At 40.2% G+C, this 12,613-nt stretch overlaps 1 protein-coding gene across 3 annotated transcripts in view; it reads left to right on the forward strand.

Annotated features, from left to right (window-relative positions):
• Positions 1-3,040: 3,040 nt before the first annotated feature.
• Positions 3,041-12,613, forward strand: part of crebrf (creb3 regulatory factor) — a 34,009-nt gene continuing 24,436 nt past the window's right edge. Inside the window, exons 1-2 of one of the 3 annotated variants that reach the window (XM_071505838.1) lie at positions 3,077-3,208; positions 3,885-3,993. The gene's annotated coding sequence lies outside the window, so the exon portion shown is untranslated. Of the gene's footprint in view, positions 3,209-3,884; positions 3,994-6,151; positions 6,376-12,613 lie in introns of those variants that run through there. The other 2 variants (XM_071505836.1, XM_071505837.1) reach the window with 2 other exon arrangements.

Raw genomic sequence — 12,613 nt, forward strand, 5'->3', positions numbered from 1 at the left:
AGGGTTTAGCCATTGTCATTTCATGGCTGCTTTATATAGAACATTGAATCTAAAAGACTTTTCCGGAGTATATGGTAACGATTTGCACTGTGCGTCTGTCATTGACTCCAACGATCATTATAAGTAGTTCTGTGTCACTTCTGTGACTCAAAACTAAATTCTCTCCAGATTAGGGAACTTGTAATGTTCCTCTGTATTTGACAAACCTTATATCACTCCTCCACGGGGAGAGCTCTTACTTTATCTTTAACATAAGTGCCTCCTCTGGTTTTCTATTGAAAAAATCTGCTGTACATTCTACAGGCAATTTAAGTATTATTCTCAGAGTTATAAGCAGATAAAAAGTTAGTCATTATACCTCCCTCTGGGTCTGCCTAATTAATTTGTGACTCTTAAAATAGTGTTGCATTTGGAGGAATCTGTAGAAATCTTGCTGTTCTAAATTATGTTCTTCCCTCACAGTCCTAAAACTCTTAAATTAAGCGCTTTATGGCTCAAAGTACAGTTAGCCATAATACATATCCTCAACCACATATTGAATCTTTTGCCTGGGTAAAATTCACTATCAACAAAACATATTTTCTTGCTTCATCTCATTCTACTGGTGGTCATTTTGGGTGTAATTTTCTTTTAGTGGAACGAGAAAGAGAAAAGTTATGGAGTAATATGTCACTAACAGGACGTCCGGCGGAGGCAGTTGGCTGGTCATAAACTCCAGCCACAGTTCCTTTAACCGATAATTTCAAAATCTTGGTTCAGATTTTCATCAGAATTATGTTGCTGTGATGTGTTATAGTTTTATTTATGACATTTTTCTGTTGCATTTGTGTGCATAAGAAGTATGTATTTTTTTCAGCCTTGACCTGTTTTGTAACAATATTTTGATTGATTATCACTTTAAAAATGTTTTCATGTATTTTTAGATTTTAGGTTTCTGGCAACTCTACTGACAAAATGATGAGTCAGACTTACAGCTGAGTTTCTGCTGATAAAGAATGACATGCATGTTGGGTGAAGATTGTGTAGAAAGTTGTCAAATGGGAAGTTTCAAAAAATAAACCAAAATGATCCTAGATTCCAGCGGGTTGTGTGTCCTGCATAAAAGTCACAAAAAATTGCTTTAATAATAACAATACTGTAGAATACAAAACACAATGTTTTTTGGGACGGCACTGAATTCACCAGAAGTCTCATTTCACTCGACACTCACAAATTCTGGCAGAGCTCTGCAGGCTGTTTGATGTGTGTGTGATCTGTTTACTCAGACTGTGAGATCAGAGAAAGGGAAACTTACCACACAAGATAGATAGATAGATAGATAGATAGATAGATAGATAGATAGATAGATAGTGAAAGTTCCTGTGTATCTTGTGATGTTATTGTGATCACTGGCAGCTTTCATACTCATCCCACTTTCATGTGTTTCTCATGTGTAATACTGAAACTGAAAGAGTAATGTTTGGATCGCTTTCTTTCTTTGCAGCCTTTCTTTCACTTAAAAAATAATTCATTCATTTCGTTGATTTGTTGTCTGTCTTTGTAACACATGGTTACAATGACTGGAGTCATAGTTTCTGTTTCCAGTGAAGTTGGGGGTGGGAGCTGCCTGGAACAGCTGATTATCCACCCCCCCCCCCCCCCCCCCCCCCAGAGAATTACTTTTGGACTGAGCGGAGTGGAGACTTTCACTGTGTTGAGTAGCTAACTGGTGGGACTACACTGTGAAATGTGTATTGTGTTATCTGAACACGTGTGTCTGCATACAGGGGAACCTGCCCCTCGCCAGCTGTTTGCTCGCTTTCCTGCTCTGAATGTCGGGAAATAAAATGTACAGAAATCAGAACTGGATATCTAACTCAATGAAATATGAAAAATCAAAATAATTACAAACTTTTTGACACTTTCTTTTTTGTGTTTGACTGTTTAACCTCAGTAATCTGAAATACGGGCTCTGGCCCTGATCAAGGCCGGATTCCCAACCAGAAATCAGGCAACTGCACGGGGGCCCAAAGGGGTCCCAAGGTTCACGCCATATCATTTGGGTCTGCATAAATTAATTAATTGCAAATTTGTAGGAAATTTGCACCATTTAGGATAAATATCAACTATGCGGAGTCCTCCAACTTCCATCTCGTGGACCTGGTCTTGAAGAGGGAACCTGTCAAAATCTACTTTTAAGGCCTAAATTATTTTAGTTCATATTGAACTCATTTGTTGTGAAGTTTTATTAAATTGCTTCCACTGTTTCTGTCAAGTGATTAGAAAACCTGGGGTAAGGTTGTATCATTCCAGTGTGGGAGAAATGTAATGCCACAAACAACGATTGTTTTCATTTTCAATACATCTGACAACGGTTTTCTTTACCCTGTATTTTTTTTTCTCAACTCAAAGTTTATATTTACTTTTCACAATTGTAAAATAATTATTCATAATAAGGATTAGACAACAGTTTTCTTTAATAATTGATTGTGTGTTTAATATATAAAATCTCAGAAAATTGTGGAAAAAACTCGCTTTTCAAATCAACAGTCAAAACCCCAAAGACGTTGACTTTACTATCAAAGAAAACTGGGGAAACTGGCAAATATTCACATTTCAGAAGCTGTTGACAGTTTTTCTTTACGAAAGACTAATGAACACGCAGATCATATAAACTTTAACAAAGAAAACTCTAACTAACAGCAGCACTGATGCAGGAACACACAAAAAAAAGTTGTCTTGCAACCATAAATTTGAAATAACTTCCTCCAGAACTGACAAAACCAATCTTTAAACTGTGTTTGAAGAAATCAAATTGATGTTAATTTGATTTAAGACTTGAAGGACTGGGCCCCTTGTTGGTTTCTGGGGGGTCAACAGGGGCCCAAGAGCTAACATTTCCCCTACAAGGTTAATCCAGTCCTGCCCCCCCTCTCTGAAAGCATCACTACAAACTACTGGATATCGATTAAAGCCGAGGTTATATTTATTATACAATTACAGTTTCTGGGGTCTGGCGTTTGCTCTGCTCCTATTGGTCGAGCGGCGAACCATGTGTTCCGGCAGTCACGCGCTTTCCAGGAACCCGTCAGGAAGAAGAAAAACAAAACAAACCCGACGGAGCTGCAGCAGCGTGTGGACTCCATTGAAAAGTGGGCCTTATTATCTCCAACACGGGAGCCGACAAGAGGTCCAGCGAGGAAGAGGGACGCGTAGGGGCGTCCTTAAAGTGAGTAGGGCCGTTTGTGAGCTGTTTCGTGGAGGGGGGCCGGGGGCTGTTCGCCGCTCGGTGCTACAGGAGGATTAGCATCGAAGCTAACGGCAGGTCGGTTGTTGTTGTGTGTCGGGCTTCAGCTGGGATGAGGAAGGGGGGCGGACGGAGGCCATACTGACTTGCGAGCTGCGGGTAAAAAGGAAGCAAAGCTCGCCAGTTCCGCGTTGAAAGGCACACGGCTTGAGGCGGGGGTGAACACCGTCAGTGAGTCGCTCGTCGTGCCCCGCGCCTCGTCGAGCTCCTCAGGGAAGAGTTTAAATTGGAGCAGCTTGTCAAGCGATTCGGGGTTGAGCTGAGCTGAGATCCATTTCAGGGATAACCTGTCAAAAAAAATAAAAAATAAAAAATAAAATAAAAATATTTGGCTGATTTTGCGGATGAATTCCCATAAAACGAGCCTCATTAAGAAGTGTGGTTACACGTCTAACTCAGGGTTGTAGTTGGTTAAAAGCTGCACTTATGTAAGAAGATTGGCTTGTATTCTACTTTTAAACTATCCTGCACCTCTTATAATATACCTACAAGCATTAAACGGACCATTTACATGCCTAGTGGAACATTATTAAACTGTATTTATAGTAGGAAGAGCGTCGGTGGGCCAGTAAAATGCCAAACACTGACTTTTTTGCAGGCAGAGCAGCCGAGCTCTCGGCAGGTACACGCCCCCCCCCCAACACCAAACACATCCACTGCTGCTGGAAAAAAACTCGACACAGCCAGAAATTTCCATGTGCTCTAAGGTAAATAATGCACCCGAGCCAGACTTGTGTTTCTACATAGGAGATGTCATTGGTAAGGATTTCTTTGGGATAGTAGATTAGTTTGGATTTTCACCTAAAAAAAAACAAAAAACCTGCTGTGTAGTTTATTCATCGACTTGGTTAGATAAACGTTAGTGTTTGTGTTTCTTCTTATATATAGATGCTAATAAAAGTCACGGATTGGTGTATTGTCCTGTGGTGAATTCAGGTTTTGTGCTAGGGTGGAGATTTGACTTTAAATATCTTTTAAATATAGCTATCTAGGCCACGGGCATGTAGGCCTCCAACTTGTTTATCTTCTGCCTCAACCTAGATTGAAATGGGCTGTTTATTATGAAGCAGCGCCTGTGAGTGACAGTTGTGCCAGCCACTCAGACGCGCCTGGAGGCGGGAGGTCGTCTGAGCTCGACCAATAGGGAGGAGAGATTACGTGGGTGTTGGCACAATGTGTTAGATTGAGGTTTTGTTATGCTTTGCTGAGGATCTGTGCTGTGTGCAGAGACTGGGGAGATACTGGTGACATTTATGGCTTTATTGATGTTTATAATTGGTCGTTTGTAACCCACACCTACCTGTTAGATGGTGATGATTGTTGTGATGCTGATGTTTGTGCTCTCATGCTTTGCTTTCTTCAAAACAGGTGAATGCATCACAAAGAGGGGCAGGGATGTGATTGATGTTTTTTTTTTTTTTTCCAGAAGATTTTGTTGAACTAGCTTCCATATTTTCAATTTCTTCTTCTGCCTCATACCTTTCTGTGCAGCGTTTGTGTCTATCTATTGGTATCGTAGCTATTTATATAAGGTTTTTGCAGCTAATTGTGCTTTCATGAGCAGATACAGTGTCTGTACCACAGCTAGTCATCCATTACTATCGGTTTGTAACAGCGAGGGCTAAAAAACCCCCACATTTGGATATACCACAAAAAACATGTGCTCATACCACACATCAGTCAAATCGAGCATTCAAATTTTTTATTTAATTATTCTTTGTTATTATCATAATGCATTTGCAGCCATGTCCTTGTGTGCTTGCAACATATGTTTTTCTGTCATGTGGAAAATGCAAAAATAATGTATTCTGGTAACAATACTGAGGGATGACAAAAGCTGCCATCTGACTGAAATGACCTGATGAAGAATATTTCTCATTCACATGAAAAAGACAAGTTATACTTTGCCCCATCCTTTTTGCACGCAAGGCTTCCTTTTATGTTGACAGAGAACTTGAGATCAAGATTCGCTTCTTCATATTTTAGATTTGACTGATATGTTTGCTTGATGGGATCACCAGTAATTTTTTTTTTTACACTAACATGTTGTTTTGCTTTCTGAGTAAATCTTGCTAACCTGAATCTTGATAGCCTTGTCACAAGAGCTGCAACGATTAGTTGTTCACACAAAAATTAATTGGCAATACTTTTTAATCACTGTTTTATTGTTTTTATGGCAGAGCTCACAAAGTTCTGACAGTTCTCGGTGTCATAAATGTGAGGAATGTGATACATTTGTGCCTTACTTGGTCTTATATTATGTTAAATTGAATATTTTTGGGTTTGGATTGTTGGTTTTACAAGACATTCACTGGGTCACCTCGTTCTCTGGGACATTGTGATGGACATTTTTCACTGTTTTCCAATGTTCTATACATCAGACTATTAGTCGTTAATGATAGTAATCGTTAGTTGCAGCGCTGCTTGTCACCATCAAAGTGCTCTTGTTTCTGTGTTGATCTCGGGTCAATGAGATTTATTGACCTTTTTCACAGCAGACAGAGGGTTTTACAATTTTCATTTTCTTTCTACAGCTCAAAATTTGTCATTTACCCATTCACAAACACACACTCCAACACAGTTGGCAGTGAGCTACCATGCAAGGAGCTGGCCTGACATTTTGGAACCGTTTGGGGTTCAATATTTTGCTGAAGGACGTGTTGACAGGAGGAACTGTTGTCTGAACTGCCATGTCATGCCATGCCTTGTCTTTAGTCGATGACCTTACCCCGCCTCCCGATCCACAGCTCTGACTCTCTCTGTGTTGGCAGGAAGAGCACAGGTGCAGCTAATAACATTAATAACAAAGGCCCAGATTCAGAAATGACTGCAGTGCAGTGCATCAGTTAACAATGATATTAGTTACACCTGCGTTGGACTAGTCAAATTGTCTGATGTTAAAGAGGTCTGTGGTTTCACTTCACATCCTCTGATCATGTGCATAACTGTTGCAGTAGATAAGTGTCCCACCTAAGGGGGACACCCCCAGTTTGGGACCTGCAGGCCTTTGGTAATCCTCCTGTACAGTAGGCACTGTGCGGGTGTTACAGAGCTGCTGTGGACTAGAACTACACATCTGAACTGAAGAGGTGATACCTTTCTGTTGTTATATATACTTTATAGTTGTTTATCAAATGCTGAACACAGGGATGTGCGTGACCCTGTGCTGTAGAGTTCAGTGAGACTGAGGAAGTCGCTGAACCAGAAATAAGTAAGACGTTACAAACCCTTATATAAACCCTTCACATTTTGTTGACCCTGTAGTTTATAAATGTACACCTGAGTGGCTCTGAATGTAATCCCAGTGACCACATAGCTGCAATGAATTCAATGTTTAAGAACAGTTTTTAGTGCAAAGGCAGCTCAGTGAACAGAAAAAATAATTTGTAGTGCATCTTGGCCTCTTTAACCATGACCCCAAACCACAAACCCATTCTGTGAAATCTTTTATCATGACTTAAATTCATCTTTTATGTCCAGCATGGCTGGGTGATATAACTAAAAATCAGCATTATGACATTAAATACTGATATTTTTCTTACATTTTCTCTAATAATTCACATATAAAAAGCTAAAATTGATGCTTCAAAAACATGTTTTGTTTATGTATTCATGTTTTATAATTACAATTAAATTGAAGTCATTATTTTAACATTTTTCTTTAGGATGAGGATTCCAATGGAAGTCAATACATAATCAATACATGGTCAATAACAGTGGATTTCCAGCCTTACAGTCAACTACATGTTAATTCCATGTAACAGCAGTACAAAAATGTCCACCTAAGTAAATCCTTAAATACCCCAACCTTTAAGCACAATTGGTAGTGAGTGACCACCCACGTTCTGTTTGTCTGTTGCCACACTGGACACACACATTTGGGATTAATGACCTTTCACAATATCTGCACAGATTCTCTTACATGTTCTTTTTTAGTAAACAATCTGACATCTCCTGCTTATTATCTCTGTGGGAATCAGGAGCTGACTGGTATCAGTAGGTAACTCATTCCAAATGAGGCGCTGCTGATTGGCCTACTTGGATCATGTCCAATGTTGTGAGGCGGAGAATGTGAGCTGTTTGCATGATAGTGGAGCTATGAGATGAGCACAGTCACAACTAAACTCCTCTCTTTTTGTTCAGTCGGGAGAGGAGGAGAGTAGTAGTGGGAGTTGGTTGCTGAAAATATAAATGTTTAATTGTGAACTTATTGGCTGTGCAGATTCAAAAATAAAGCTGGCAAGCGGATGATGTTTCCAACCAGCTCATCATTACTGCTTAATGGATTGATTAATTTTTTTCTATGTGCAAGTGACAGTTTGGTGTAGCACAAAGTAATTAAATGAAATGCTTAACATGCTTAAAATGAAAAGTTTTTATGATATAAAACTTAACATTTCGTATTCGTTAGTTATAATGGGCAAAGCTTGAGCGTGTTTACTTGATAAATAAACAATTAATCAGTTGCTAAATGTATGATTATTACACTTGCATTCAGTTCTCTCTCTGCTACTTGGCTAATTGATCAATCTAATCATACAATCATTGCAAAAATACATCTCTGTCTATCAGATAGAGCTTTGACCTCAGCTGAGGCTTGTTTGTGATGCACAGAAATGAGCTGCTGGGCTGTTGATTCCATTTTGGACGCAGTCGTATGTGTGAATCTGTCTTCGACACAGGAAACCATACATTTGTCGAGAGATTGCATTGTGACCCCACATGTCACGGTTAGTTGTCAGCAGCTGCTATAAAGAACAAAAGCACATTTTGTAAATTGTGTAAAAAGACGGGTTATGTGTCAAACATGTGAGCTGCAGCAACAGAGAGGGATGTGTTCTCAGTGTATCATGACAGCATAATCACAAGTCAATCAAATTACTGAGAGTGAGGAGAGTGTTTTATTACCAGGGCTGGTGGAGAAAAAGCCGGTGCTTGTTTCAGACTCAGCTAAAATCCCCCGTGCACTTCTGATTCTGCTTCATCAGTTGATCTTTCTTTAGTGACCACGACTTTGTGTATTATCTTTTTATTGTTTATCAGAGCCATTGAAAGGGGAAAAATCTGAAATTTTGAACCCTGACCTAAGACCACAGTCTAGACTGTTGTCACCGTACAACAAGCTCAATCCCAAACTATAAGAGCTAAAAGAAAAGATGCTGTCAGTTTTCATCTTTGCACTAAGTCTGACCAAACCCTGAAAGAGAAATTCAGCTCGAAATCTTTCGGGGCCCTGTCAGGCTCGGTCGTAAATATCCGGCTCTACATCACAGCCTGTGTCAGCTACTGAGCGTTGAGTTGGATTATATTAAACTCTGCTACTGGAAAATATTCACATGCAGCTTTGACTGGAGAGGTGAGAAATGCTGTGACTCGTTTTCTGCATGTTTGTATGTGAACACAGGCTTTATGTCTCCCTCTGTGATAGCACAGAGTCTGGATTAATGCTGCTGTTATTGTTGTGTTCAGGGCCATATGTTTCCTCATTCTGCTTCTGTTACAAGAGAAGCCAGACACAGCTGCCCAGGAAGGAAGTGCACATTGAGATAGGATGATGATCACAATTTGTATTTTTGCAAGGCTGAGCTTCCAAATCTATCGTTGGTCACTAAGAGAATATGTACATGCATGTACATATATTATGCACCTAGACTTGTGTGCTTGCATGTGCTGTGGTGCTTGTAAAGGTGTTGCTTTTACAGATTCTGCTGTACTAGTTGTGTTCGCCACTTCCTGTCTCTATGCAAAGTGAGCATATATACGAGGACAGATCTCAGGGGTGAGGAGTTCATTTGAGTCAGTCGGCACCCAGGGAGAGGACATGATGTCGTCCCCCGGACTCAGACAGGAGTGGGATTGGTGTACGATTGTGTGTCAGCTGTTCGCTGCATGTGTCCATGCAGAGTCTCATTTATTTGTGATGCAAAAGCAGCCAAATATCAGCCCATGTGCTGCAGTTGGTAGGTGGAGCGGGAACGCAAGAGAATGAAAAACAGGCAGAGAATGAAACAAGCGCGAGGATAAAAGTGATGATAAAATTGAAATTAAGGGAACGTCTTATGTATGCTCGATTCAGAGCAGATCACAGTTCACATTCTCTGAACGAATGTGGGGAGGGGCAGCTGAGTTTGGAAAAGTAGGTGATTTCCGAGCATACGATGGAGGCAGGGATCGGTGTGCATCACCAGTTTCTCGGTGGCTTATTTTCACAGAAACTTCCGGCAGCTACAGGGGAGATGGCAGCGAGCTGCTGTACGCTTTGGGCTCTTTGTTAATGGACTTTCTAGGGTGGTATGTTATTGTTAGAGATTGGACAAAAGCACAATGAAGAGTATTGCGCAGGTCATTTAAATACATACAAATATTTACACATTTAGACAGAGATTACCGGATACCCCTCCTCTGCCTGTGCAACAAGAGCAGCATTAACAACACCATGTTTTCTGACTTTATATCAGATCTGAGTCGTTTAGTTGATTAATCAGTTACTCAAGCATAAGAAAAAAATTGATTGCAGCTATTTGGATAACTTATTGTTCTCAAGAAAAAAATCCCCGATAATAAATAGTTATATCTTCCTAATTGTGAATATTTGATACTTTTCTCTGTTGCATGTCATTATAAACATGAACGTCAGCAAAACAAGACATTTGAAGATGTCAGCTTGGGCTCTGTGAAACATGGGTTGGACTATAAAGATAATTGTTAGTTGTCTTTCCTTCTTTGTATCGTCCTTGTCACATGGGATCAGTTAGGTGTAATTGCTGAGAACTGAATTAATCCTCTGTCTGTCTCTGATTATTGCTCTAACTGAGTCACGAATAACAATAAGAGGCCAGTTATTGTGGCCAGTTGGAAGACTCCTTGCACCTTCTGATCTGATCAGGTGGGTTTCAGAAGAAGATCAGGATCCTGTGTCATGAAGCAAGTCCAACTTAATCTGGCTTCATTTGAGTTACCTGGTTTGAGTGAAACAAACACTGGTGAGCCCAGACAATTGGTATAATGAAACTGTTAACTGGCCTTGAGTGTATTAATGTGAGCAAACCAAAAGCAAACCAGTCGCATGATATAACATCATCACTATAACAGTATAAATAATATCCAAATAATAAAAGTAAGAATAAGAATCTAAATATATGTGGGAATGATTTTATGATCCTTTTCAGTAGTTTAGAGTAATTATGTAAAAATCTATTTATTTGCTGTTGCAATGAGTTTTTTGGTCTGACGATCAAACTTTTATATATTACACTGAAAACAGTGAAGGCTCTTCCTGTCGCGTGTAGATGAAAAGTAGAGATATGTTATGATTTGGTTTGTTTGGTAGAAATCCTCTTTTAAACCCAGATTGAGCACATGGTTGTAAAAAAAAAAGTATTTCCTCTCTCTCTGATTTAATTATGATTATCATCCTTTAATTATCGGGTGATTTTGACTAATAAAATAAGAGTCTAAGGACTTTTGTCCCGTGAATATTGTACAAATGAACTTGTATGATGGAGGTCTAGGGTTTTATTTTTCCTTGCAGTACTGTGAGTGGCCACTAGGATCAATTTGGCAGCAAGGTGAAGCTGCGGTGCTGTATCCAGCTCTTTTAATACACACATGGTCGGGATCCTTTATACTTTTTTCCAAAGATGTGATTAGTCAGAATTTGGGAACGGCACAATTTCTCAGACAGTCTCTCCTGGCAAACTGTCAAAGTGTTGCAATCAATATTTCACATGAAAAGTGTCTCTTCTAAAACAGAAGAAGAGAGAGAGTTTAAGCTCCGACCGCTGTCTCACCTCAGCACAGCTGGTCAGTCGGCATGAAGTCGGCGTGAATGTCTGATTGCTCCCACTAATATAACATCAGAGAGGTGTTTCGACCATCTGACGAGCTGTTCTGGTGGAGTATACTGCATAGGCATAGGTTATGTATGACAATGATCTACCCCAGTTAAAAGTGAGCTGTCTACCTGATACCCGAAAGCATCAAAGCTAAAAAATAGCTGGATAACAGACTAATCTTGCCTCACAAAACAGGCCTCAGATCATCGAAGTATATTTAGACCCTAAGTCTGTGAAAGCAGAGGTGAGAAAGAGGGACAGATGAGAAAAGATCAGATTATAATAGACCAGCATGGTCCAGTGCTGTGTTGACTTTAGATCCAGCTCTGGAGATGCAGACAGAGCGAGCAGCCTCCCATCCAGCAGTTATCAGTAAACAGAGGGAGGCCCGGAGGCAACAGTTCAGCATTTTTAGAAGCGCAGGGACAGTGTTTCCCATGATGTGTTCCTTTAAAGATACAGAAGCTGTTTATATGACAAACAAAGGCCTGGCTGTTGTTACAGTTGAGTAGGGCCTCTACACGGAGGAAAGGATATTTACAAAAAAAAAAAAAAAAAGGGCTAAAGGGGAATTTTACTTAATTTCAGTTTCATTACCTCCACCAGAGGCATTATGGTTTTACCAATGTCTGCCAGCAGGATCACAAAGAAAGTACCAGATTTGCACTGAACTTGGTGGAGGGAGTGGGCATGGACCATTAAACCCATTACATGTTAATGCAGATCCGGATCATTTACTATTAATTTGAATTTTCTTCTCTGAAGTCTGGTGTATGATGTTTGACACTGGCCTTGGTGGAGGTTTGCGTTTGAGCTGTGCCCCTCTAGTTGGTTTGTTTTCTTGTTGTCTGCGGGATTATGCAAGAAGTACTGAACCGATTTCCACAGAACTTGGTGGAGGGATGGGGCATCGGCCAGGGAGGAAACAGTCAAGTTTTGGTGCAGATCTGTTCAGTTTCTCAGGAAATAATGTATGAAACTTGATATTAAAAATCTGACATATTTGACATCTATGAGTTTATACAGTTTGGTGCTGATCCAGATGAGACTCTGGATTTGGTGTAAGAAAACATAGGATTGTTCGGCCTTGGCAGAGGTTTGTGCCCTACTGAGCCCCATTCTAGTTCACACTGTAATGACCAGTGACATCTAGCAGCTGAAGTTCCCTCCCAATTTCTGCGAAGAGGATGCAGTGATGAGTTAGCTTCCTTGTGAAAGAGCAAGCCTGTTCAGTATTTGTTCAGCAGAAGGTCACACACTCCTCCTTTAGGAAATAGTGATCATTTATACACTTGTTTGTGCAGCTGCATGGGGAGATAATAAAAAAAGGAGGGGTGTTGCATTACTGACAGTGAATGGACATTGATAATGACATAAAAAGGTTTATAATTCTCAACTCTTGAAATGTTGTTGTTAGCCTGCTATCTCCTGCATCTTTTGCTTGCAGCCATGCCATCACTATTTCCTGTCCCACCTGCTTTGCTCCACAGCA

Source organism: Trachinotus anak, unplaced genomic scaffold (genome assembly GCF_046630095.1).
Source record: "Trachinotus anak isolate AG129_WGS33_773 ecotype Australia unplaced genomic scaffold, CSIRO_AGI_Tana_v1 ptg000020l, whole genome shotgun sequence".
In the NCBI taxonomy this organism is placed as follows: Eukaryota; Metazoa; Chordata; class Actinopteri; order Carangiformes; family Carangidae; genus Trachinotus; species Trachinotus anak.